The sequence below is a fragment of the Cygnus olor genome, chromosome 3, assembly GCF_009769625.2.
Source record: "Cygnus olor isolate bCygOlo1 chromosome 3, bCygOlo1.pri.v2, whole genome shotgun sequence".
NCBI classification, from domain to species: Eukaryota; Metazoa; Chordata; class Aves; order Anseriformes; family Anatidae; genus Cygnus; species Cygnus olor.
The window spans coordinates 118,234,920-118,260,831 of record NC_049171.1 but is presented as its reverse complement, the minus strand read 5'-3'; the positions used below and the strand labels follow the sequence as shown (position 1 = coordinate 118,260,831).

The 25,912-nt window shown below is 46.3% G+C and overlaps 2 long non-coding RNA genes across 2 annotated transcripts in view; both read right to left on the bottom strand.

Annotated features, from left to right (window-relative positions):
- Positions 1-1,492: 1,492 nt before the first annotated feature.
- Positions 1,493-2,684, bottom strand: LOC121068083. Its single transcript, XR_005818598.1, has 2 exons — positions 1,891-2,684; positions 1,493-1,547 (listed from the first exon to the last, which is right to left on the bottom strand). It is a non-coding gene; the product is annotated as an uncharacterized LOC121068083 (long non-coding RNA).
- A 9,735-nt stretch (positions 2,685-12,419) lies between these two features.
- Positions 12,420-25,912, bottom strand: part of LOC121066982 — a 123,750-nt gene continuing 110,257 nt past the window's right edge. The window contains exon 8 of the long non-coding RNA XR_005818046.1: positions 12,420-13,280. This is a non-coding gene — a long non-coding RNA (uncharacterized LOC121066982). The remainder of the gene's footprint in view (positions 13,281-25,912) is intronic.

Sequence of the window (25,912 nt, the reverse complement as noted above, 5' to 3'; positions counted from 1 at the left end):
ATGTTCAGAAGAGCAACTATTTCATGAAAAAAAAAAGCGTTTAATCAAGCACTGCTTAATGCTATACTTACACATTTACCTAAACTTACTTAAACTTTCAGACTCACTTCATATACAAAGGGAGTATTTGTCCTCTTTTCCAAGGACTAATGTTACTAAATGCCTTCGAGTAAAACATTATTTTACATTCCTACTTCCCTCGTCCTCTGGGACAGATTTTCTTTCTCGTTCCACTGAAGAAGGCAGAAAAAGGCATGTCAATCTGAAAATCAGAGGGTCTGAATCATTGTCTCCTAGATATCACGCACTATTGCTTTCCAGCGGATATTTTGAGGAGTAAAGGTTAGGAGTTGGACAAGTGCCTGTAAGTATGTTCACACCATTGCAAGGGAGCACTTCCAAGGTGATGATATCCTGTGGAAATAAAAAGCTGCAAAAAGCCCACGTGTCATTTTCATGTATTTCTGAGGTGTTCTGGGGGATGAGAGTTGGGCATAGGCTCTGAAGGATCTGAACAGGGATGTTGTAGTGCGTTTACATGGCAAGGTTTTGGTAGAAGGGAGCCACAGCAGTGCTTCTATGAGAAGAATCTAGAAGCTGCTTCATGTTAGGTAAGGGCCATGCCGCTAGCCAGAGCCGGGCCAGTAAGCGATGTTCTTTGTGTTTCTGGGAGACCAGATTTAAGAAAGAAGCTATACGAACACTGAAGATCCAGTTCTGCAAGAAGCTGATGCAAAAGCTACGTGTCACTGGGGAGTTTTGGTGAGGAAGAAAGAGATTTGCATTCTCACGGTGGATGGTTTTAACCGAGTTTAGTCCTGTGGGCTGTGTCAACAGAACTGGCTTTGGTTTGTACCCTTTCAGGACACTGAGGACCCAATCTCATGTCTGTGGGCAGCACGGCAAAGTGGGCAGTGTACTCAGTGTCACCAGGGACAGAGGAGGGATTTATTGATGGGCAATGTCAGTGTGCCCTGCACAATGCCGCTGCCACCTTGCTGGAGCAGTTTGCGTGCTCCTCTGGTCAAAATGTGCCTCTCGGAGGGCCGGGGGGCAAGGCGAGGCAGAGGTGGTGTCAGGGAGGCCTCATCGCTCCTGCGAGGCACTGCGCCAGGCCTCAGCCCTGGGAGGCCGGCACGGCCCTGCGACCTCCTGGCGCCCATTGCGTGCCACAGCTCCATGCAGCCTAGCAACAAGCGCCAGCGGCCTCACTATTGGCTGTGCCCAGAGGCGCCAAGGCAGGCGGCCAATGGGGCGGCGCCTGGCTGTGAGGGAGCAGAGGTGTCACAGCCCAGGGTGGGTGACATGCTGCTGGGTGTGCTGGGGCTGCGGCACTCCAACGATGGCGGCGCGCAGGCGAGGTGCGGCCGGTGGGCTGCTTGTGGCCCCTAAGGAGTGCTTCTGTGTGCAGCTTTTGCTGTGTTCTTTCTTCACTGCAACTTGAGGAGTGCTTCTGCGTCCAGCTTTTTGTGTTTCCTTCAGTGCGTTTCCCCTGAGGATGTCTTCATCGTGCAGCTTTTGGGGGTTTTCCCCACACCACGTTTCCCCTGAGGAGGGCTTCAGCATTCAGCTCTGCGTGTTTTCTTCACTGTGGCTTCTTCGTGGAGCTTTTTGTGTTCTCTTCACCACGTTTACCTGGAGGAGTTCTTCAGCATGCAGCTTTTGGGGTTTCTCCACTGCAGCCTCTGAGGAGTGCCTCCTTAACAGCTTTTGGAGTTTTCTTCACTATGTCCCTGAGGAGCTCTTCATCGTGCAGCTTTTGGGGGTTTTCCCCACACCGCGTATGCCCCGGGGAAAGGTTCAACATTCAGCTCTGCGTGTTTTCTTCCCTGTGGCCCCTGAGGAGTGCTTCCGTGTGCAGCTTTTGTTGTGTTCTTTCTTCACTGCGACTTGAGGAGTGCTTCTGCGTCCAGCTTTTTGTGTTTCCTTCACTGTTTCCCCTGAGGATGTCTTCATCGTGCAGTTTTTGGGGTTCTCCACGCCACGTTTCCCCTGAGGAGAGCTTCATCATTCAGTTTTTTGCGTTTTCTTCACTGTGGCACTTGAGGAGTAATTCTCCGTGGAGCTATTTGTGTTTTCTTCACCTTGTGGTCCCTGAGGAGTTCTTCATCGTGCAGCTTTTGGGGTTCTCTTCGCTTTGGGACTCCGGAGGAATGTGTCATCATGCAGCTTTTGGTGTTTTCTTCACTACGGCCCTGAGGAGTTCTTCATGCAGCTTTTGGTGTTTTCTTCTCTATGGCCCTGAGGAGTTCTGCACCGTCTAGCTTTTGGGGTTCTCCTCACCATGATTTCCCCGAGGAGAGCTTCATCATGGAGCTTTTGGTATTGTTTTCACCTTGTTGCCCCTGAGAAGTGCTTCATCTTCTAACATTTGGTGTTTTTTTTTTCTCATTCCAGGCCCTGAGGAGTGCTTCTGAGTGCAGCTTCTGGTCTTTTCTTCATTGCGGCCTATGAGGAGTTCTTCATCGTGCAGCTTTTCAGGATCTCTTCACCACGTTCCCCCTGAGGAGTGCTTCATCGTCCAGCTTTTGGTATTTCTCCACTGCAGCCTCTGAGGAGTGCCTTCTCGAGCAGCTTTTGCTGTTTTCTTCACTACGTCCCTGAGGAGCTCTTCATCGTGCAGCTTTTGGGGGTTTTCCGCACACCACGTTTCCCCTGAGGAGGGCTTCACCATTCAGCTCTGCGTGTTTCTTCTCCCTGTGGCCCCTGAGGAGTGCTTCCGTGTGCAGCTTTTGCTGTGTTCTTTCTTCACTGCAACTTGAGGAGTGCTTCTGCGTCCAGCTTTTTGTGTTTCCTTCAGTGCGTTTCCCCTGAGGACGTCTTCATCGTGCAGCTTTTGGGGGTTTTCCCCACACCACGTTTCCCCTGAGGAGGGCTTCAGCATTCAGCTCTGCGTGTTTTCTTCCCTGTGGCGCTTGAGGAGTAATTCTTCGTGGAGCTTTTTGTGTTTTCTTCTCCCTGTGGCCCCTGAGGAGTGCTTCTGTGTGCAGCTTTTGGTGTGTTCTTCACTACGGCCCTGAGGTGTTCTTCATCATGCAGCTTTTCTGGTTCTCTTCACTTCGGCCCCTGAGGATTGGTTTGTCGAGCAGCGTTTGGTTTTTTCTTCACTGCGGCCCTTGAGGAGTTCTGCATCGTCCAGCTTTTGGGGTTCTCTTCACCACGTTCACCCGGAGGAGTTCTTCAGCGTGCAGCTTGTGGTGTTTACTTCACTGCAGCCCTGAGGAGTTCTGCACCGTCCAGCTTTTGGGGTTCTCCTCACCATGTTTTCCCTGAGGAGAGCTTCATCATGGAGCTTTTGGTTGTTGTTTTCACCTTGCTGCCCCTGAGAAGTGCTTCATTTTCTAACATTTGGTGTTTTTTTTCTCTCGTTCCAGGCCCTGATAAGTTTTTCATCATGTAGCTGTTCGTGTTTTCTTCACTGCGGCCCTTGAGGTCTTCTTCATCGTGCAGCTTTTGGTGTTTTCTTCACTGCGGCGCTTTTTGGCATCTACCATGTCTGCAGCCAGACCGACAGCTCAGCTGCGTGAAGTGTGAAGAAGCACATTCTTCTGTTTGTTTTCAATCTGCCAACCGAACACTTCATGGAGGGCTCTGTCTTTTTTGTACTAGGAGGTGCCACGTGTAATTCTTTCTTCTCCTCCTTTTCAGTCATGCTGCTATAAATCTCTTTCAAACCATTTATGAGTTCTCTTGTCTTATGTAGTGGGTTTACGTGGCAAGGTTTTGGTAGCGGGGAGGCCATTAGGGTGGGTTCTGTGAGAAGAATCCGGAAACTGCGCCATGTTAGAGAAGGGTCTGCTGCTGGCCAGAGCCAGGCCAATAAGCGATGTTGTTTGCACCTCTGTGAGACCAGATTTAAGAAAGGAAAAAAAACCACTGCTGCGGAAGAGCAGCTGGGAGAGAGGGAGGAATGAGAAACAGCCTTGCAGACGCCAAGGTCGGTGAAGAGGGAGGGGGAGAGGTGCTCCAGGCGCCGGAGCAGAAGTCCCCTGCGGCCTGTGGTGAGGACCATGGTGAAGCAGGCTGTCCCCCTGCAGCCCATGGTGTACCACGGTGGGGCAGGTTTCCACGCTGCAGCCCGTGGAGGAGACCCCGGTGGAGCAGGGGCAGAGAGCGACCGAGAAGGAGCGGTGGAGACAAAGTGCTACAGACTGACCGCAGCCCCCATTGCCCCGCTCCCCTGAGCCGCTCAGGAGGAGGAGGTGGGAGAGGGTGGACTGGGGGGGAAAAATCTTACTATCTCCCTACTCTGAGTCTGCTTTGCCCATCACGGTAACTGTTGAGTGATCTCCCCGTCCTTATCTCAGCCCTTGAGCCCTATGCATTGTATTTTCTCCCCCTTTGAGGAGGGGGAGTGAGAGAGCGGCCGTGGTGGAACTCGGCTGCCCACCCGAGTAAAACCACCACACTCTAACACCTAAACTAAAGTCCTTTTGCTGCATCTGAAGTCCTTTCTTTCTTGTCCTAAATATAGGGCCTGGGGAGAAGTTTGCTCACTTTTTATTTGCAGCATCCTTATGCACATCTCGGTTCTGCCTTCTCTTGACATTAAAGAGTTAGTCCATTAATCCAATGTTCAATCTTTCCTTAGAGACCATGTTTTCTAAAAGTCTGATCCTAAGAAGGGTCATTCTTAGCATCGGACTTACTGGGTTCTTTGGATGCTTTCTGCTTGGTGTGTGTGTTACTTGAAGTACAGCCCTCAGAAATAGACACAATTTCAGTGGAAAATTTAACAGTAGACCCCACGCTCTGGATGGAGCAGTCTTCCGTCAGCCGTTCCCTCTCACCTTCTTTAACCTGCTGATGGGAGCACGAGGTGGAGGGCGTCGAAGGCTTTCTGAAGGCGATACATGGGTGTCTTCCCTGAGCAAGGTGTTCCGCCGTCAGAGAAGGAAATGGCTTTGTTGTTTGTTTCTCACCATCTGTACTTTGTTGCAGTTTTAGTTGTGATTGCCTAACTACACATAACCTATTGGGTTATTTCTTTGAGTATTTTTGCAGGAGTGGAAATTTAACTCATTAGTTCAAATAGTGAGATAACTTTCATGTCATTCACTTACTTTTCAGCTGAATGTAACTTTTCATACAATTTGCTAGCATTGGAGGAGCCCAGCCATGAGGGGCCCAGGCTCTCCTCTTAAGGCACCTCCAGTGTTAAGGAGAAGGGGAAAGACTTTGGGAGTGCATTTTGTGTCTTCCCAGGGGGATGCTGATGCGCTAAACTTTTCTTTCACGGAGTGTGACGTGAATCTCCAAAAACAAACAACAACAACAAAACAAAAACAAAAGGCTTTTGCAACTGTCTCCCATGACATCCTGCTAACAAAGCTGACAAAATGTGGGATAGAAGGCAGTAAGGACAGTAAGGTGGGTTGAGAACTGGCTGACTGGCCGAGCTCAGAGGGTGGTGATTGGCGGCGCAGAGTCCAGTTGGAGCCCTGGGACAAGCTCAGGGGTCCGTGCTGGGTCCGGTCTTGTTCGACAGCTTCATCAACGACTTTGACGAGGGAACAGTGTCTACCCTCAGCAAGTACGCTGATGATACAAAGCTGGGAGGAGTGGCCGACACGCCAGAAGGCTGTGCTGCCATTCAGTGAGACCTGGACAGGCTGGAGAGCTGGGCAGGAAGAAACCGGGTGAGGTTTAACAAAAGCGTGTGTGTAGAGTCTTGCACCTGGGAAGGAACAACTGCATGTATCAGTACAGGCTGGGGGATGACCTGCTGGAGAAGAGCTCTGCGGAGACGGACCTGGTGGATGACAGGTTGGCCACGAGCCAGCAGTGTGCCCTGGTGGCCAAGAAGGCCAACAGCATCCTGGCTTGCATAAGAAACAGTGTGGCCAGCAGGGCTAGGGAAGTGATTGGCCCCCTGTACTCGGCTCTGCTAAGGCCGCACCTCAAGTACCGTGTTCAGTTTTGGGCCCTTCGCTACAAGAAGGACATTGAGGTGCTCGAGCGAGTCCAGAGAAGGGCAACGAAGCTGGTGAGGAGTCTGGAGAACAAGTCTTACGAGGAGCGGCTGAGGGAGCTGGGGTTGTTCAGCCTGGAGAAGAGGAGGCTCAGGGGCGACCTTATCGCACTCTTACAGGTACCTTAAAGGAGGCTGTAGCAAGGTGGGGGTAGGTCTATTCTCCCACGTGCCTGGTGACAGGACGAGGGGGAATGGGCTAAAGTTGCGCCAGGGGAGGTTTAGGTTGGCTATTAGGAAGAACTTCTTTACCGAAAGGGTTGTTAGGCATTGGAATAGGCTGCCCAGGGAAGTGGTTGAGTCACCATCCCCGGAGGTCTTTAAAAGACATTTAGATTTTGAGCTTAGTGATATGGTTTAGTGGAGGGCTTGTTAGTGTTAGGTCAGAGGTTGGACTCGGTGATCTTGGAGGTCTCTTCCAACCTAGATGATTCTGTGATTCTGTGATTCTATGATAAGAACCCCTGGTTTTGAAGACGACATCTAACGGCGAGTTGCATAGTGGGGCCTTGGTCCTTCCAAAGTCCACAGACTTAAAAGTTTGCAGAGCGGAAGCTTTGCAGAACTGTACGAACACTGAAGATCCAGTTCTGCAAGAAGCTGATGCAAAAGCTACGTGTCACTGGGGAGTTTTGGTGAGGAAGAAAGAGATTTGCATTCTCACGGTGGATGGTTTTAACCGAGTTTAGTCCTGTGGGCTGTGTCAACAGAACTGGCTTTGGTTTGTACCCTTTCAGGACACTGAGGACCCAATCTCATGTCTGTGGGCAGCACGGCAAAGCGGGCAGTGTACTCAGTGTCACCAGGGACAGAGGAGGGATTTATTGATGGGCAATGTCAGTGTGCCCTGCACAATGCCGCTGCCACCTTGCTGGAGCAGTTTGCGTGCTCCTCTGGTCAAAACGTGCCTCTCGGAGGGCCGGGGGGCAAGGCGAGGCAGAGCTGCAGGTGGTGTCAGGGAGGCCTCATCGCTCCTGCGAGGCACTGCGCCAGGCCTCAGCCCTGGGAGGCCGGCACGGCCCTGCGGCCTCCTGGCGCCCATTGCGTGCCACAGCTGCATGCAGCCTAGCAACAAGCGCCAGCGGCCTCGCTATTGGCTGTGCCCAGAGGCGCCAAGGCAGGCGGCCAATGGGGCGGCGCCTGGCTGTGAGGGAGCAGAGGTGTCACAGCCCAGGGTGGGTGACATGCTGCTGGGTGTGCTGGGGCTGCGGCACTCCAACGATGGCGGCGCGCAGGCGAGGTGCGGCCGGTGGGCTGCTTGTGGCCCCTAAGGAGTGCTTCTGTGTGCAGCTTTTGCTGTGTTCTTTCTTCACTGCGACTTGAGGAGTGCTTCTGCGTCCAGCTTTTTGTGTTTCCTTCACTGCGTTTCCCCTGAGGATGTCTTCATCGTGCAGATTTTGGGGGTTCTCCACGCCACATTTCCCCTGAGGAGTGCTTCATCATTCAGCTTTTTGCGTTTTCTTCACTGTGGCACTTGAGGAGTAATTCTCCATGGAGCTTTTTGTGTTTTCTTCACCTTGTGGTCCCTGAGGAGTTCTTCATCGTGCAGCTTTTGGGGTTGTCTTCGCTTTGGGACTCCGGAGGAATGCTTCATCGTGCAGCTTTTGGGGTTCTCTTCGCTTTGGGACTCCGGAGGAATGCGTCATCATGCAGCTTTTGGTGTTTTCTTCTCTATGGCCCTGAGGAGTTCTGCACCGTCTAGCTTTTGGGGTTCTCCTCACCATGATTTCCCCGAGGAGAGCTTCATCATGGAGCTTTTGGTATTGTTTTCACCTTGTTGCCCCTGAGAAGTGCTTCATCTTCTAACATTTGGTGTTTTTTTTTCTCATTCCAGGCCCTGAGGAGTGCTTCTGAGTGCAGCTTCTGGTCTTTTCTTCATTGCGGCCTATGAGGAGTTCTTCATCGTGCAGCTTTTCAGGATCTCTTCACCACGTTCCCCCTGAGGAGTGCTTCATCGTCCAGCTTTTGGTATTTCTCCACTGCAGCCTCTGAGGAGTGCCTTCTCGAGCAGCTTTTGCTGTTTTCTTCACTACGTCCCTGAGGAGCTCTTCATCGTGCAGCTTTTGGGGGTTTTCCGCACACCACGTTTCCCCTGAGGAGGGCTTCACCATTCAGCTCTGCGTGTTTTCTTCTCCCTGTGGCCCCTGAGGAGTGCTTCCGTGTGCAGCTTTTGCTGTGTTCTTTCTTCACTGCAACTTGAGGAGTGCTTCTGCGTCCAGCTTTTTGTGTTTCCTTCAGTGCGTTTCCCCTGAGGACGTCTTCATCGTGCAGCTTTTGGGGGTTTTCCCCACACCACGTTTCCCCTGAGGAGGGCTTCAGCATTCAGCTCTGCGTGTTTTCTTCCCTGTGGCGCTTGAGGAGTAATTCTTCGTGGAGCTTTTTGTGTTTTCTTCTCCCTGTGGCCCCTGAGGAGTGCTTCTGTGTGCAGCTTTTGGTGTGTTCTTCACTACGGCCCTGAGGTGTTCTTCATCATGCAGCTTTTCTGGTTCTCTTCACTTCGGCCCCTGAGGATTGGTTTGTCGAGCAGCTTTTGGTTCTTTCTTCACTGCGGCCCTTAGGGAGTTCTGCATCGTCCAGCTTTTGGGGTTCTCTTCACCACGTTTACCCGGAGGAGTTCTTCAGCGTACAGCTTGTGGTGTTTACTTCACTGCAGCCCTGAGGAGTTCTGCACCGTCCAGCTTTTGGGGTTCTCCTCACCATGTTTTCCCTGAGGAGAGCTTCATCATGGAGCTTTTGGTTGTTGTTTTCACCTAGCTGCCCCTGAGAAGTGCTTCATTTTCTAACATTTGGTGTTTTTTTTTCTCTCGTTCCAGGCCCTGATAAGTTTTTCATCGTGTAGCTGTTCGTGTTTTCTTCACTGTGGCCCTTGAGGTCTTCTTCATCGTGCAGCTTTTGGTGTTTTCTTCACTGCGGCGCTTTTTGGCATCTACCATGTCTGCAGCCAGACCGACAGCTCAGCTGCGTGAAGTGTGAAGAAGCACATTCTTCTGCTTGTTTTCAATCTGCCAACCGATCATTTCATGGAGGGCTCTGTCTTTTTTGTACTAGGAGGTGCCACGTGTAATTCTTTCTTCTCCTCCTTTTCAGTCATGCTGCTATAAATCTCTTTCAAACCATTTATGAGTTCTCTTCTCTTATGTAGTGGGTTTACGTGGCAAGGTTTTGGTAGCGGGGAGGCCATCAGGGTGGGTTCTGTGAGAAGAATCCGGAAACTGCGCCATGTTAGAGAAGGGTCTGCTGCTGGCCAGAGCCAGGCCAATAAGCGATGTTGTTTGCGCCTCTGTGAGACCAGATTTAAGAAAGGAAAAAAAAACCACTGCTGCAGAAGAGCAGCTGGGAGAGAGGGAGGAATGAGAAACAGCCTTGCAGACGCCAAGGTCGGTGAAGAGGGAGGGGGAGAGGTGCTCCAGGCGCCGGAGCAGAAGTCCCCTGCGGCCTGTGGTGAGGACCATGGTGAAGCAGGCTGTCCCCCTGCAGCCCATGGTGTACCACGGTGGGGCAGGTTTCCACGCTGCAGCCCGTGGAGGAGACCCCGGTGGAGCAGGGGCAGAGAGCGACCGAGAAGGAGCGGCGGAGACAAAGTGCTACAGACTGACCGCAGCCCCCATTGCCCCGCTCCCCTGAGCTGCTCAGGGGGAGGAGGTGGGAGAGGGTGGACTGGGGGCGAAAAATCTTACTGTCTCCCTACTCTGAGTCTGCTTTGCCCATCACGGTAACTGTTGAGTGATCTCCCCGTCCTTATCTCAGCCCTTGAGCCCTATGCATCGTATTTTCTCCCCCTTTGAGGAGGGGGAGTGAGAGAGCGGCCGTGGTGGAACTCGGCTGCCCACCCGAGTAAAACCACCACACTCTAACACCTAAACTAAAGTCCTTTTGCTGCATCTGAAGTCCTTTCTTTCTTGTCCTAAATATAGGGCCTGGGGAGAAGTTTGCTCACTTTTTATTTGCAGCATCCTTATGCGCATCTCGGTTCTGCCTTCTCTTGACATTAAAGAGTTAGTCCATTAATCCAATGTTCAATCTTTCCTTAGAGACCATGTTTTCTAAAAGTCTGATCCTAAGAAGGGTCATTCTTAGCATCGGTCTTACTGGGTTCTTTGGATGCTTTCTGCTTGGTGTGTTACTTGAAGTACAGCCCTCAGAAATAGACACAATTTCAGTGGAAAATTTAACAGTAGACCCCACGCTCTGGATGGAGCAGTCTTCCGTCAGCCGTTCCCTCTCACCTTCTTTAACCTGCTGATGGGAGCACGAGGTGGAGGGCGTCGAAGGCTTTCTGAAGGCGATACATGGGTGTCTTCCCTGAGCAAGGTGTTCCGCCGTCAGAGAAGGAAATGGCTTTGTTGTTTGTTTCTCACCATCTGTACTTTGTTGCAGTTTTAGTTGTGATTGCCTAACTACACATAACCTATTGGGTTATTTCTTTGAGTATTTTTGCAGGAGTGGAAATTTAACTCATTAGTTCAAATAGTGAGATAACTTTCATGTCATTCACTTACTTTTCAGCTGAATGTAACTTTTCATACAATTTGCTAGCATTGGAGGAGCCCAGCCATGAGGGGCCCAGGCTCTCCTCTTAAGGCACCTCCAGTGTTAAGGAGAAGGGGAAAGACTTTGGGAGTGCATTTTGTGTCTTCCCAGGGGGATGCTGATGCGCTAAACTTTTCTTTCACGGAGTGTGACGTGAATCTCCAAAAACAAACAACAACAACAACAAAACAAAAACAAAAGGCTTTTGCAACTGTCTCCCATGACATCCTGCTAACAAAGCTGACAAAATGTGGGATAGAAGACAGTAAGGACAGTAAGGTGGGTTGAGAACTGGCTGACTGGCCGAGCTCAGAGGGTGGTGATTGGCGGCGCAGAGTCCAGTTGGAGCCCTGGGACAAGCTCAGGGGTCCGTGCTGGGTCCGGTCTTGTTCGACAGCTTCATCAACGACTTTGACGAGGGAACAGTGTCTACCCTCAGCAAGTACGCTGATGATACAAAGCTGGGAGGAGTGGCCGACACGCCAGAAGGCTGTGCTGCCATTCAGTGAGACCTGGACAGGCTGGAGAGCTGGGCAGGAAGAAACCAGGTGAGGTTTAACAAAAGCGTGTGTGTAGAGTCTTGCACCTGGGAAGGAACAACTGCATGTATCAGTACAGGCTGGGGGATGACCTGCTGGAGAAGAGCTCCATGGAGACGGACCTGGGGGTCCTGGTGGATGACAGGTTGGCCACGAGCCAGCAGTGTGCCCTGGTGACCACGAAGGCCAATGGGTTCCTGGGGTGCATCAAAAGGAGCATGGACAGCAGGTCAAGGGAAGTAATGTTGCCCCTCTACTCTGCCGTGGTCAGGCCTCACCTGGAGTACTGTATCCATTTCTGAGCTCCCCGCTACAAAAAACACAGGGATCTCCTGGAAAGAGTCCAGCGGAGGGCCACAGAGGGGATACGGGACCTGGAGCAGCTCCCCTATGAGGAATTGCATTGTATTTTCTCACCCTTTCCCTTTGAGGAGGGGGAGTGAGAGAGTGGTTGTGGTGGAGCCCACCCACGTAAAAGCACCACAGATGTGCATCGCACAGTTTCATTGGCAAGAGACCAAAAGCAAAGAGTCATAACTCACACAAATGTAATTCTAAAAAAACACCCTAGCATCATTCCCTCACACTGAGTCTATTAAATATTTTCACATATAATGCTCATTGCTACATATTGTGGCCAGAATCCTGTAAGTACTGAAACACCAGTTCTCATGAATACCCAGGTAACTGAAGGGCTGTGCTCTCGTGCCCTTGGATCTAGCAGTCAAGTCATTATGGAGCTGAGGTTACTGGACACCAGGTTATCAGCAGCATGGAATCTGGAGATCTGAGGCTTTTTGGCAAGGTTAATGTTAAACAACCAGAGCCAAGTTTGACCTCCCTGATCTTATTTCATACTTAGCACTGGCAACCTGAATGAGAATGATGTGATGTTTAGTAACTTTCAACGTGACAGCCTTGTGTTGTGGTTTAACCCGGCCAGCAGCTAAGCACTACATAGCCGTTCCCCGCCCCCACTCCCTCTCTGGGATGGGGGAGAGAATTAGAAAGAAATGAAAGCCTGTGTGTTGACATAAAGACAGTTTATTAGGACAGAAAAGAAAGGAAAATAATAATAATGCTAATAGTACGACTACTAATAATGTGTACAAATAAGTGATGCCCAATGCAATTGCTCACCATCTGCTGACCGATGCCCAGCCTATCCCCGAGCAGCCGGTCCCGCCCCGTGCTGGCCAGCCACCCCATATTAATTTTTCAGCATGACGTCAGATGGTATGGAATACCCCTTTGGCCAGTTTGGGCCAGCTGTCCTGGGTCTGTTCCCTCCCAGCTGCTGCTACTCCCCCAGCCTGCCTACTTGCAGGACAGAGCAAGAAGCTGAAACGTCCTTGCCTTAGTGTAAGCACTGCTCTGCAACAATTAAAACATCAGTGTGTTATCAACATTATTCTCATCCTAAAGCCCAAACACAGCACCATATCAGCTACTAGGTGGAAAATTAACTCTATCCTAGCCAAAACCAGGACACCTTGCTATTCTGATAGGGTGATCCACATCAGCTTCTGCTTGAGTAGAAAGGGCATCCTCCCAGGTTATCTTGTGCTTCGTCACTGTGAGCAGTTAAACAAGAACTGAGCTCTCATTTGTTCTCAGCTCCCAGTCTTTCCCCACAGCACTGCTACTGCACCCTTGGAAGCAAGACACCGGGACATCTCTGTAGCTCCTCAGTACCATGCCCAAGTATGGAGAGAAATGCTATAATGCCGTGCTATGGGGGGTGGTCCAAATCACAGCCCAACGCCAAAAGTACAACTGCTATCACACAACCAAAACAATGGTATGGCCCCTCACATGGCCCAGGTCAGGCAGGAAGGCACCAGCTCCCCTCAAAGCCTCATCCACATTCATTCGAGTCATCTCCTTCCTGCAGGCGCAGCACCAAGGCCAAGCCACATGCCAAAGGCATGATGTACTGTGGAGGGAACTTGCCATAAGTAGAATACGAGTCCCTTGTGGAATCTGCTCAGGTTGCGGGCACACAATCAAATGCAATCAAGGCACAGCAGCTAAACAAGTTAGCACCTGTCAGCTGGGCCTCTAAGCCTACCTCTAGAAGCACCTTCATGTTCCACCCAGAAGCTTATTTCAGAAAGGGCCATGCAGTGAAAGCTGCTGCCTTCACCCTGGTTTGTTTGGCTTTTCACCACCCCTCTGCTGCAAGCTACTGCCTTCATTTCAGCTGGCAAATCCAACTCTGAGTGCTCTCTTTTGCTTAACTGAAAAAAAAAAAAAAAAAAAAAAAAAAACAGATGGCTTAGTTAAAACAGAGCTCAGAAGTAACTTGGCTCCCCAGGCACTGAAGCACAGAACTCACTGCACATTTTATTCTCCTCGGACAGTTGGTTAGGGTGATAACCTCTAGGACATTAGTGCTAACAAATAACTGGGAGCAAATTCAGCCCCTTTTGCAGCACTCCTCTGGAACAGCTCCAGCCCACCCCAGCTGCAAAGGAAAGCATGCTACCTTAAATCCTGGGGGAAAAGGTCTCAATTTCAGGCAGTATTCCCAATAAATATGAAAAAAGAACAAGCTAGGCAAAAACAGACAGGTTCCTTAAACAAAGACTGTGATTAGTTTTAAACTACGTTGTCCAATCATATTGATCATTATAGCCACTTACACTTACTGTAAATCTGCTAGAGTTTTCCTGGTTTGTTTCTTTACTTCAGTATAAAAACAAGAACTCTCTCCCACAGTAGGCTAGATATTTCCTGAAATAACACGAGTGGTGGCTATTTTACCCAGCAGGTTCCTTTATCACCACGGAGCAGGAAAGTTGACAGGCTTTGTGTCTGAAATGTAATTAGCTTGTGGGAGTACAGTCATAATGAAAGTAAAATTTACATTATTGCAGGCAAGTGACTGCTCTTTCGATGAGAGTAAAAAGTGAATTCCGAGGCATGGTTTTGGGGGACTTGTTCAACTGATATCCTCAAACTTCCCACATCTTGTAAGGGGAAGGGAGGCAACAGGAGGTTTAGATCAGGTTTATGTGTGAAAGCTTTTTAAGACCTCAAAAGAAGAAATGAATGATGGAAAATGACCAACACCATTGGGCCTTAGTCCCATTTCAGTTCTTTTCAGGATTCACCCTGATTAACAAAGGAGAAAGTCTCTTTTAGAAGCAGATATAGAAGTTTACAAACCTTTCTGAAGCACAAAAAGTAGCTATTCTTCACTAAATGTATATACATATATATAGTTTCCTGAGGTGAATTCTCTAAGCAAATACATTTGTAGAGCAAGCCTCAAACACACTGAAATGTAAAACACTTTGCCTCTCTTTATTCATTTCTGAAAGGCTGAAACACAAGAAAACCAAGTGTTTAGGACACAATTACACCATGGCCTCCTGTTGGTACAGGCAAAAGAAAAAAAAAAAAGTGCAGTTTGTTCCAGGGAATGGTAGTTTGCACTGCAAACAGTTGTAGCCCCACGTGACAGAGACAAGACTTAGCAATCACGCTGGGACATGCTGTATATTCACAACAGTCAAGTCCTGCCCTCCAATGCTTGGGATTTTTCTTCTCTAGATGCTTTTGAATTTGTTGGCCCTGCCCCTACAAAACTCCCAGGAAGCAAATAACCTTTTTTCAAGCCAAGCATTTTGTAACAAGGTTCTGCACCTATTGATAGCGTCTTTCCAGGAAAAGGAGAGCAAGTAGGAAACTCTCCTTCATTTAACCAACTGCTTCGAGGAATAACATATGGATCTGTAACAACAGCTCTTTTAGGAACTGCATGGAGATAGACAGAATCATAGGGTAGGAAGGCACCCCGAGAGACAAAGCATATTTCCCTTTCACATCCTTTCTATGCAGTCCCAAGCAGGGCACAGTAAAAGAGACTCGCATCCTGTTCCCGTGGTGCTACGACCTCCTCGACCAGGGAAGTCTTTTTTAAAATCCAACCTGAATCTTGACAAAGACACCAATCACACTCCATTCCAGCCATCATTGCTCTAGGCTCTGTAACCCACTTCTTCTGTTTTTTTTTTCTTTGTGGGCCACACTTTCTGGAGTTCTGATTATTGTGTTCTCCTCTAAACTATTTCTGACTGATCCAAACCTTTCCCAAATCACATTGCCCCAAAGAGGATGACAGGCTCCAGCTAGGACCTTATAAGAAATCAGAATTCAAGGCAACTTCTTGCAAACGTTCTCTAAGAGCTGAAAACTCTGCAAGAGTTTTACGGCCTGTGCAGTAAAACAAAAGAGGACTATAAACAAGGTTTTTTCTACAAAATGTGGTGTTAAGCAAGTTACTGCATTGTCCTGAAAAACAACAGTGGAGTGAACAGTGGTCCTTACTAGCGTGACGTGGTCAGCACTCACACCCATCATGTTCTCCTTTTCCTTGCTCCCCATTTCCTACCACCATGCTGTAATCTTCTGTAGCAAACTGTGATTGCTCACCGTTAATGGCACAGGACCATCCCTTATTTCTGACAGAAGGATGTCTGGTTCCCAGATGAAATGTTCCTCTCATGAGCCTTGAGGACTGCTTAAGCCTCTGGATGCAGGCACGGCTCGTACAACAACAATGTACAACAACAATTACTGATGACTGGTGACCAAAAGGCATTACAGTACGTATAGAAACCAAATGCAGGGTTCATCACATTGAAGTTTGATAATTTTTGTCATCACCCTATCCAATTAATTTAGAATTATTTCTTAATGAGTGGACTTACAAATTGGTATTACAATATCCTTTGAAGTAAAAGTAGGTCTCAATCTGCCTATTTAATTTTTTATTTTTTCCTTTTCCTTAAATCAGCAAATCCTCTACATAGCCTCTTGCTGCTTTTAAGAGGCATATGGTTCTTAATCCAGCAGTGTATGAATTATGGCACTAAATGGCTTTGAAAGTGCCTCGATAGCAAAATATGGAAATTTCCCCCCCCCAGGAGACTAGGATGAGCAGTCATTATTTTTGCAATTGCAGAGAACACTGCCCAAGTGTTCCAAGACTGCATGCATATAATTGTTTGTCTCTTTCTCTCTTTGAAGTATTTTTTAAAAACTGTAAAACTTCAGACACACTCAAGGACAGCTTCCACAGCTTGGTCAAGAACACCAGCACATCTACATATTCACTAAGTCATAAATCTTCGATGCTTTGGCTATGCATATATGACACGACCCTTATTTCTCCCTTGTGGTTGCCCTCTGAGAGACAATAGAGGTCCACTAAAGCACACGGCTTCCCTCTTAGGTAATATTTCATATATATCTCTTTACAACTACCAACACATCAAGGTAACTGAGCTGCAGCCTGGGATGGGAATTTAACCATAATTGTCTTAAATTGTCTAATTTGGATAAAATGAGCAAAAAAATTCCCTCAGCTATTTGTTAGTATAATAACGTCATCTATATGTTCCTTGCCTTGTGGTATTCTGCTATGCAAAGGGGAATGAACTATACTCTGAATCCTTTGGATATTTGGTTCGATCTGTCTGTCAGACATTAATTAGTTTCATAGCAATCTCTCACTGCTGTCTTGTGGAAAGACAGCAAGACTGAAAAATAAGCCAGGATGACAAAGGGAGAGCTTGACTTGCTTCTGACCAAAGAAATCTGTCATTAAGAAAAGGTTCAGAACTCAGATCTGAAGCTCCTTTACCTGCCTTATGGGAGTACAGACAACTGGATTAAAACATTAACACGTTATTATACACAAAATTGTCTTTTCAAAGAATGGTCTGTTTGCTCATTTATTTCTGTGTACATAACGAAGAGAGGGAGATTTTCAGAGCAGAGCACTGGAACTCAACCATGCGACTCTTGCTAATGACAGTGGCCGTTAGGCAGCCAAAACACTGAACGAGGTTTCCAAATTAACCTTAAAATAATATTTATGGGGGCCTTGGTAGCAGCTCTGCAGTTAAATCCATATTAAAATTTGCACTTGGAGCATCGCTAATGTCCCAGGATTTCCTACTCAAATTACTCTGCATCATCTCCCTATTTTACATACTGAGATCTAACTCTCTTCTTCCTAACAGCATTTTTTTAACACTTGTACAAAGCTTATTTGCAGCACCAGCAGAAAAGTGCTCCAACAGAGTAGAGAGTCATATCCCAGTTCTCCAGGCAACAACGAAATTTGCTCACATAAATTTAAATATAGTAACTTTCACTCAAAAGAGAAATTTGAACTTGTCCTACTCAAAAATCTGGAGCTCAGACTCCCACCTTGTTTAGGCTAGTAGCCATAAAGAATCATGAGCCTTAAATCACATATACAAAATTTTGTAGGTATTTTAAAGATAAGCCTTTTAATTTATTTTCCAGTGTAAATGAATCTGTCGTATTGCTCCATCATCAGTCTTCTCCAGCTCGAGCAGACAGAACTGTACACTTGGATCAAGCCAGAGCACTATTTTTCCATCAGTGCCCAGTAGCCTCACTGCTCACCTCTGAATTTCAGCAATGAAGTGGAAAGCAACTCCCCATGGTTGAGTCTCTGTACACAGGGAGCACTTCAAATATGGTAAAATGTTTTTTTCCAAATCCAGGCCATCTTCCTACCACTCTCCTCCTGTTCCAAAACTTTCTCCACAAAGCTCATCCCTAACTCTGTCCTGCTCCCCACCAGCACCACCAACCCTCTGTCTCCAGTGCCGTGCCTGTCCCCATACCACCCACCGACCCATTCACATCCTTTTCTCCAGGACATCAGCCCGTACTTGCCTCCCAAAGCCTTCACTGTCACAGCTGCCCAGGCACTCCAGGCCTGCGGAAAATTCAGTTTCCACCCATGCCACATGATGCTACATCACTTCTTCAAACATGTGGTGATCCCTTCCTTCTTTTACTCATCCCTCAATTTCCTGAATCACTTAAAATAAAGCCAATTTTATTTAGATTGCTAAATACAGGAGAAGTTTTAAAATACTGATTGATAGGCTGTTTTTATATGAGAAATATGTATCAAGGCTACACTGCAACACTGCTTTGCAGAAGTAGGCATGTCAATAAATTCCTGGTCTATAAAAAAAAAGGGACAAAGGGAAAGGGACAAAACTAATCAAGTCTTCTCCAAGGCATTTCAACCCCAGGGTGTTTTAAAGAATTACAGATAGCAAGACCAGAGTATTCTCAATCTACTGAAAAATAAATAAATAAATAAAAATGGTAAAACGTGGGGGCAGAGGCAGGATCATTGATTCCTTCCCTGTACTTAAAACAATTCAGGAGAGGGCTGTGTAGAGACGTGAGGCTGTTTGGAGTCAGGGCTGGCAGCTACCATGGGGAGCGGGCAGGCACGCAAGAGCTGGAGAGCATCGCTGGTCAGCTGCTCTCCAGCGGCGCATCAATGCCCTGGGGAAGGCAGCTCCACAGCTCGCCAGCCTTAGGAAGCAACTGATGAATTCATATCATGTTTTAATGGGTAACCAAACTCCAAACCTTTTTTAAGTTAGTACATTACTGGTGCCTACCAGTGAGAAGACAGTAATGAAAGTGACACCAAACAGAATTTTCCATCTACTGTCCTAACATCTGCTGCTAAAACCACAACAGGCAACCAACACTCACATCAGCAAATTACTAGATTGATTAGCTTACTGTACCACCCAATTATTTTTAATGTAGACACAGCTAATACAGGTGCTGGTACAGTTTATTCTAGAATCCCAGGGTGAAACATACCGTTCTAGCAAAGATGCAGATCTTGATATTAAAATAGCCAAACTTGACGGAGAAGATCTGGGCACTGGTGCTCTCGGATCCAGGGCAGAAAGGATGCGTTGCACTTAAGGGATCTGTCCCTGAGCAGCTTAAACATCGGACAAAAGTGGACAAAAGCAAAATGATTCTTCAAAATACCTGATTTAGTTGGAAGACCTTCCTCATGTCTCACCAAAGATCCTATATATATATCTACAGGAGTTTTGAAACACTCACTAAAGGCTGCTTCCTCTCCTAGAAATGCCTTGTATAAGCTTCCCTCGTTCTCCAACATAACACTGCAATGAATCCCATAAGCCTTTCTGTTTAACCTTAACTGCAGAATGATGGTAAAATCATTAAAAGCAAAACCACTAAAATGTGAAGAACATGCCAGATTCCTTACTCACTTTTTATAGTATCTTATTCAGGTTCCAGCGATTTCAATATAAGTTCCTCTGACCTCTGAGATACTAATGAGACACTTTAAGACACCTTGCTATAATTTAGCCACACCAACAACTTTAAGTGCCTCCCCCTAGAGATGAAGCAACTGGGGAAGAGCTTCCACATCAGAAGGATGCTAGCCCTTCCTTCAAAATATTTCAGACACTCTGAACTAATCTAATACAGGTTTGTGGGGCAAGCACATTTGGGTATTTTTCAGAATTCCTAGTTTTATTCTAGTTAAATATGCCATGGAAAACAAAAAAAAAAAAAAATCCCTTTACTTGATTTACTTCCACTGCCTCTACTTTAAATGAAATTTAAATCTCATGAATCTGGAAAAAAAAAAAAAAAAGAAATCACAGACAACTACACTACTGCTACAATTTTCTCAGAAGGAATACTTAAAGAGAGGTTCCTAAATTCATAAATGCTGTGGTGTGAGCCCAGTGTACACACCAGAGCATCTCCTGGGCCACAACACATCAGGCCACATTTCAGAGGGTCACCTTCTGATATTGCTAATTGTACCAGGAGGTACAGGAGGAATATCAGAACTATATGAAAGACAAATTTTGTTTGTCTTTCCAAACCTCCAGCAGACTGTTTCGTGGTCTAAGTAAAGATGCATTTGATTTCATCCAAACCAGTTCACACATTTTCTTATTACGTGCTTGTGTCAAAATGTTTCAGTTGTCAGAATATTCACCTCTGAGCCTGAGCATGTAAGTACAAGTCCACGTATTAGTTTATCCATCAATGTCCTGTCTGCATTTTTGTCTGCATTCCTGAAGTGCCCATCACCCTGATGCATAGGTGCCAGTTTGAATTCTCACCCTGTGTTAGTTTGACAGCTCTGTCGACAGGGATGACAGAGCTGTACTGTGCTTCTGCTAAAACACGAAACCGTGGCTACTTCTGTCCACCTCTGGTAGCTACTCAGGTGGAAGCTGGTGGCTCCATTTCAAGAGGAGTAGCAGGTGCAGTCCCACGTTCGGGTCAGTGTTCCCTTCTGCAGTGAAACAGGCTATAAATCCCAAGCCTGGACAAAAATCTCCCTGCTCACAGATTGGCAGATGGTTCATGCAGTGAGCTCACTATCAAGGTCTTAGGGAGACTCTTAAGCGTGAGAGAAACAACATATATAAACAAAATTTATTTTGTTCTTTATTCTACACAAATCCTAAGGACAGAGAATTCCTCCTTCACACACACAAAAAAGTCCATCCTTGTGTTCAGATACCCAGAAGAGAGATAAAATAGCAGCTCCTGTAGTACCCAGCACCATTTTAAAGGCTGAAAGCAGAATTAAAGAACAGGGTTTGCTTCCAGGTGCAGACAGATGTCTGATGTGAAGATATTGGCTGTCTCTTACCAAAACTGACAGACATTTTTGGTGAGGCTTTTCCTAACAGATTGCAGAACTTGGGTCCTACCGACTACAGCAGGATCTGAGGGCATTCAGCACACAGCAGGATCCGGCCCAAAGCATGGCTCTGAACACCAGGTTCCCTCCACATTGTTAAGAAAAGCTATCAGTGTGAAAAGGATGCGAAAGAAGATGTTCAGACACTAAGCATCGGATTCAGCAAAAAAGACCAACAAACCTTTACAGTATATTGTGATGTTTTCTTTTGTATACTGTATCAATGACTGTGTAGTATGCTTGCTGAAAAACCAGCCCTTGGTAATTGTCAGGGAACTTCATTCGAGTGCAGGCTCTACTGGAAATTAATTGCTTCAGTGCAATCTGAACCACATCATAAATGTCATGTAGAAGTTGCAGGGAGTGAGGAGGCAATGACAGCTCTATCCGCACTGTTTCATTTAAAGGTGGGTAAAACATACTGCGACAGAAGTGCTCTTCATCAATAATTTAGTCCGCAGTGTAAAGCCAAGCCTTGCCAAAGATGCCAGGGGAGCAGCTACCTCCCTGGTTTTAATGACACCAGCAGGGAGGGGTTGAGGGGCCAGCTCAAATCAACATTCATTGCACATCTGGGCATGTCGGCAGATGAAGATATCTAGGACTGAGCTGACAGGACAAAGGGTTGAAAAAAGAAGTGTAACCTAGAAAACCTTTACTTTGAATTCTTTGTATAAATTCAAGGGGGATGACAGTTCCTAAGGTCATCTTACATAATAAAACTACAGTGATCTACATAGAGAATTTTAACTCTTTCCAACACGCAATCAAAGAAACCGCAAGTTAAGTTTTTATATTCACTTTATGAATGTAAAATGCAGAATTCTTAATTCTCTGAGAAGAGCTATTTTAATGAGCAGGATGTTAACATTTATATGCCTGACTTCATCGTAATAACCCTAATTATAGTGCCATAGAAGCCCCACTGTAGTAGAGGGTCACTGGAGTTCCTATTATAGCCCTGATCTTAGGGGAGTTGAGTGTCTTCACCATTTTGCAGTGCATCGGCTGAAGCTTTCCATGCAGCTTAGCACCATTTTCCTCCTCCTCAAAATTAGTGGTTTACAGCTGCTTAGTTTGGTTCTTACATAGCTTCTGCTTGCCTGAAACAAGTGCTTTTGTTGCTTTTATGGCAGTCTCTACACAAAAGCCCACTTACTCTCTCTGAAGAGAATATAGCTGTCAGGTGCAAGGAGACCATGCATCATCATACCAGGCTCCTGTATTCTTGCCCCGGGAGGTTGCAAATCCTCGCAGGTACCACACTGCTGAAGTTGCCCTGGTTTGCAGGGTCACTGCGATTGTGGCAGAGCTTTTGTGCAGTAATCTCACATTCCAGGTTAAACATCAGAAGCCTGGTTTTTGGCCGAGTCGGTGATGACTCATGTAATCGTTCCATGGTGGCATGTAACACCAAGGCAGGGGAAGACAAATGAGGGCAGACAGCCTCAATCGTAGTGATGTATTAGTTACAGGTTATAAAACATCGAAGTGTTCAGCTGTCAGCTAAATCTGTAAAGCGAATTCCTTTTGTCCAGATAAGAGAACCATCAAAAAACCGACCACTTTCACCTCCAGTGTGGCCAGAGAACTTTTTCTGACAAATTTTGCCTCTGCCATAGTAATAATCCCCACCTCTGGCAAGTTAGGACTGAATTATTTAACCTCACAGCACCTAGAGCTATGACTCAGTGCTACTGAAGGATACAACTGGATTTGCCTTGTCCGACAAAGCTACATAATTCTTTTGCTTCTTATTTTCTGTTCACACTTTTTAATGAAATATTAGGTGCTTTCCATGATCTCCCAAGGCCCCGAGTAATCTAGACCACACCAGAGCTGTGTTCACAACAGAAGTTTCACCCGTGATAGCTTCACTGAGGGCCCCGGCAGGTTTTATGCCCAACAGGGACCATACGGGAAGGCAACAAGCAAAGGAGCCGGGGGAATACAGTGGGTGGCATCTCCCCTAATTGCATCTGACATTTCACTTTCATTTTCCAGTGAGCAATCCAGTTCTTAATAATAATAATAATGTTAAAATGCTAATGCCACCAGAAGTGGCCCCTGAAAGCACTGCAGAAGAGGTATAACATTTACATTCTGGAAAAACTGAACTGTACACATACGCAGATCATCACCAGCCCAGGTGACGATTTCCAAGAGGGGACTTGCACAACAGTAGGTAATGATTGTATTTGCTGACTGTGAGTAGAAATTACAACCTAATCCTTCCTGTATCCATCTTTTGCCAAGGAAGGTGCTTGTGCTTATTCTATCTTGCAGTGGCTTTCCACTAGAGAAGATGCAGTGATGCTAACACCAAGACAGAAGTCTTCTAGACCACTGCTATACTCTGCCCTCCACACAGTGCCATAGGCACCAGCCCACTGCAAACTGCCTAACCAAATCCCATATTGTTACAGCAAGTCCTGCCCCAAGTGTCGCCAAAAGGAACCCATCCTCCTACGTGGTCGTTACCTGCTCCCCGACACCAGGCGAACGAATGATGCTGTGCTGTCAGTGGTTCTTCTCTTCTACTGTTCATGCTGATGGGTTAAAGGCAAAGACGGTAAGTATCTGGAAATCAAATCAGGAGCTTGGCTAGCTCTCTGGAAGCTTCCAAATTACTCTATTCACTGTAAATGTGAGATTTATTAGAAAGGTCATTTAAAAACCTACTGCAGTGTTGTTTCTTTGCTTGGTACCTCACTGTTGGGAAGAAGCCTGAATTTTAGAGCAGTAGAAAACTGAAGCTGCACTTCTGTCCCTGCTGAATTGCAGAAAAGCAGAAGCCCTAATTATAATAAACTCAGATAATAATAGAAGCCTGCACTACTAATGCACATGCAGACAGATTAAAATAAGGGTGTGCATGTGCACTAGAAGAGGATAAGCATAAAGCCATATGTGACAGACTTTTCTTCCGAAGTGCCAGGCTAAGCAGAGCAATTTAACAAACACAGGAACAGAACAATGTCAGCTCAGAAAAGCAAAGGAGCAATCTGCACCCACAAACACTTGGTGCATCTTTAAAGACCAGTTCTCTTCCACCAAGCCCCATCATAACCATTTACCCCTCGCCCAAAGCAAGGCTGTGAAATGGGGATGCAACGGCAGTGAGCTGCCTAGGCAGGCGTGAACAACTTCCCAATAGGCAAAGCAGCAGAGGTCCAGGACCTCTTAACTGCAGCAGTCAAGTGCATTAACTTGTTTAATTTTAAACGGCTATTGCCAGGCTCCCAGCTGGTGCAGCCTGGCACAGCTCCATGCATTTCAGTGGAACTACTACAATTGACACTAGCTGGGGATCTGGCCCAGTTTCTCAATTTGTCAAAAAGACGGCAATTCTTTGGGCACTCTCCTGTCCTGTGCATATTGTCATAAAACATCTCAGGCTTCAAAAGTTTCAGCATGGTGACAATTCACACCGGACACGCTTCTGAACCTTCACTCTCCTTGCATACATGGCAGGATTCCTCCAGAAGTAACCTCACTGCGTACCCTGTGTGCTGAGCCCCATAACGAGCCACCCCCTCTCGGGACAACAAAATGATTAGGCTAAGCTAGAACTTCTGACTTTAGAAAAAGATTTTTTTTTGTGCATGGAACACTGCAGAAATTAATTGCGAAAGCAGAACAAAAAGTCTAGGGGATAAGACATCAGAAAGGGCTGGAGAGTTGGGAATACCAATACAAATCCCTTTAGCTCTGCTCCTTTCTCCTCAACGTGTGAAATGGGTCTGGGGAAGATGCAAGTCCCAGGAGTCCTGCAAACACCGAGCAGGACTCATCTTTTTATTAACAGAATTTTAAAGGACCAAAGTTTAGTAAGTACCTAACAAAAGAGACCGTCCAGGTATAAGTGACGAAGTGTGACTTTGCTAGGTGGGCAAAGAACTATTTTATCCAGCATGAAAATCAGCAATGATATGAAATTACTGTGAAATAGCAGAAATATTTAATAGTTGTACTCCTAACCAAAAAAATAATCCAAGGTCTGAATCTCCCCCCAGACAAATGCCCATCATACAGCCCAATAGGCTTAATCTGTCATAAAGCCAAATACTTCCCAGAGGAGGTGATCGTTAGTTTGAACATTAATTTCCCTTCCCCTCTTCCTGTGTATCCATTAAGTGGAATAACAAGAAATGTTCATGACCATAAGGTGCGTTTGATGGCAAGGAGTAAAAGAAAATGTGCAATTAAAAGATGTAAATGATAAACTGAATAGCTTCTCAGCTGGCTTGACCAATATGTGGGACTTCTGGGACACACGTGTTTTCTACTCCCGTGTTGAAGTCACTGAACTGCAGAGACACAAGGATGGAGAAAGTTGGAGGGGAAGAGAGAATAAATTAATACTCCATCTTTTTCTTGTTCTCTTAGATTTGCAAAACATGTTTCCTGAATGAGTTTGAAGCCCAACATATAAAAAGCTGACTATTTATATATTTGATTCTTTAAAAGCAATTAGGAATACAAAGCAGATGGTACAGCATTGTAGATTTCCCTTTTCATATTGCTTAAACACTAGAGATCAATAAGTCTAATATAAACAGATGATTTCCATAGCAGGGTTTATAATTAGCTGGCACTGAATGTGTCCAAACTCTAAAATAATTAGCAGAAGCATGTGGCACACCATTAAAACCTTGTGGCTTGTCTGCATTTACATTTATAATTATTAAAGTTAATTATGATGCTTGTGGTGTGGTTCCAAGCTCCTTTACAACTTAGATTAAATATTTTTTCAGTCCTACTTTTTCTATCAGTCCACCAAATGCCGGCACTTTCAACAAACTTCAACAAAACTTCATCAAAAAGAAAAAAAAAAGGGGGGGTTATTTTTACAGGAGTGACCTGAATATTTTCCTACCTGTTTTATTTTTCTAAAGGGACATGACACAGGAATTGAGTAACTCATCATTTTGAGGGGGGAAAAAAACAAAAAACGTTCCCAATTAGATGTAATAATTTTAAGGTTTAAGAAAACCATTATACTTAAACCTGATGTAAGGTTATAACTGAAATTCAAACAAAGATAAACAACTCTAGATTAGCAGAACATCTCAATGACATTCAAGACCTTACACCAAAGTAAATCTTACTCTTACATGCTCTAATCCTGTACTATGTCTGGAAAAAAAAACACACTGAAAAAGGCAGCAGGACTGGGTATAAACATCAAGTATTGGGCAAGGACTTCTGAAGGTCTGATCTGGGTTTACATGTCTCCCCACAACCTGAGCTACGGAAATCTGCAGTCAATCTGTTTGGTTGCTTATGAAAACTATT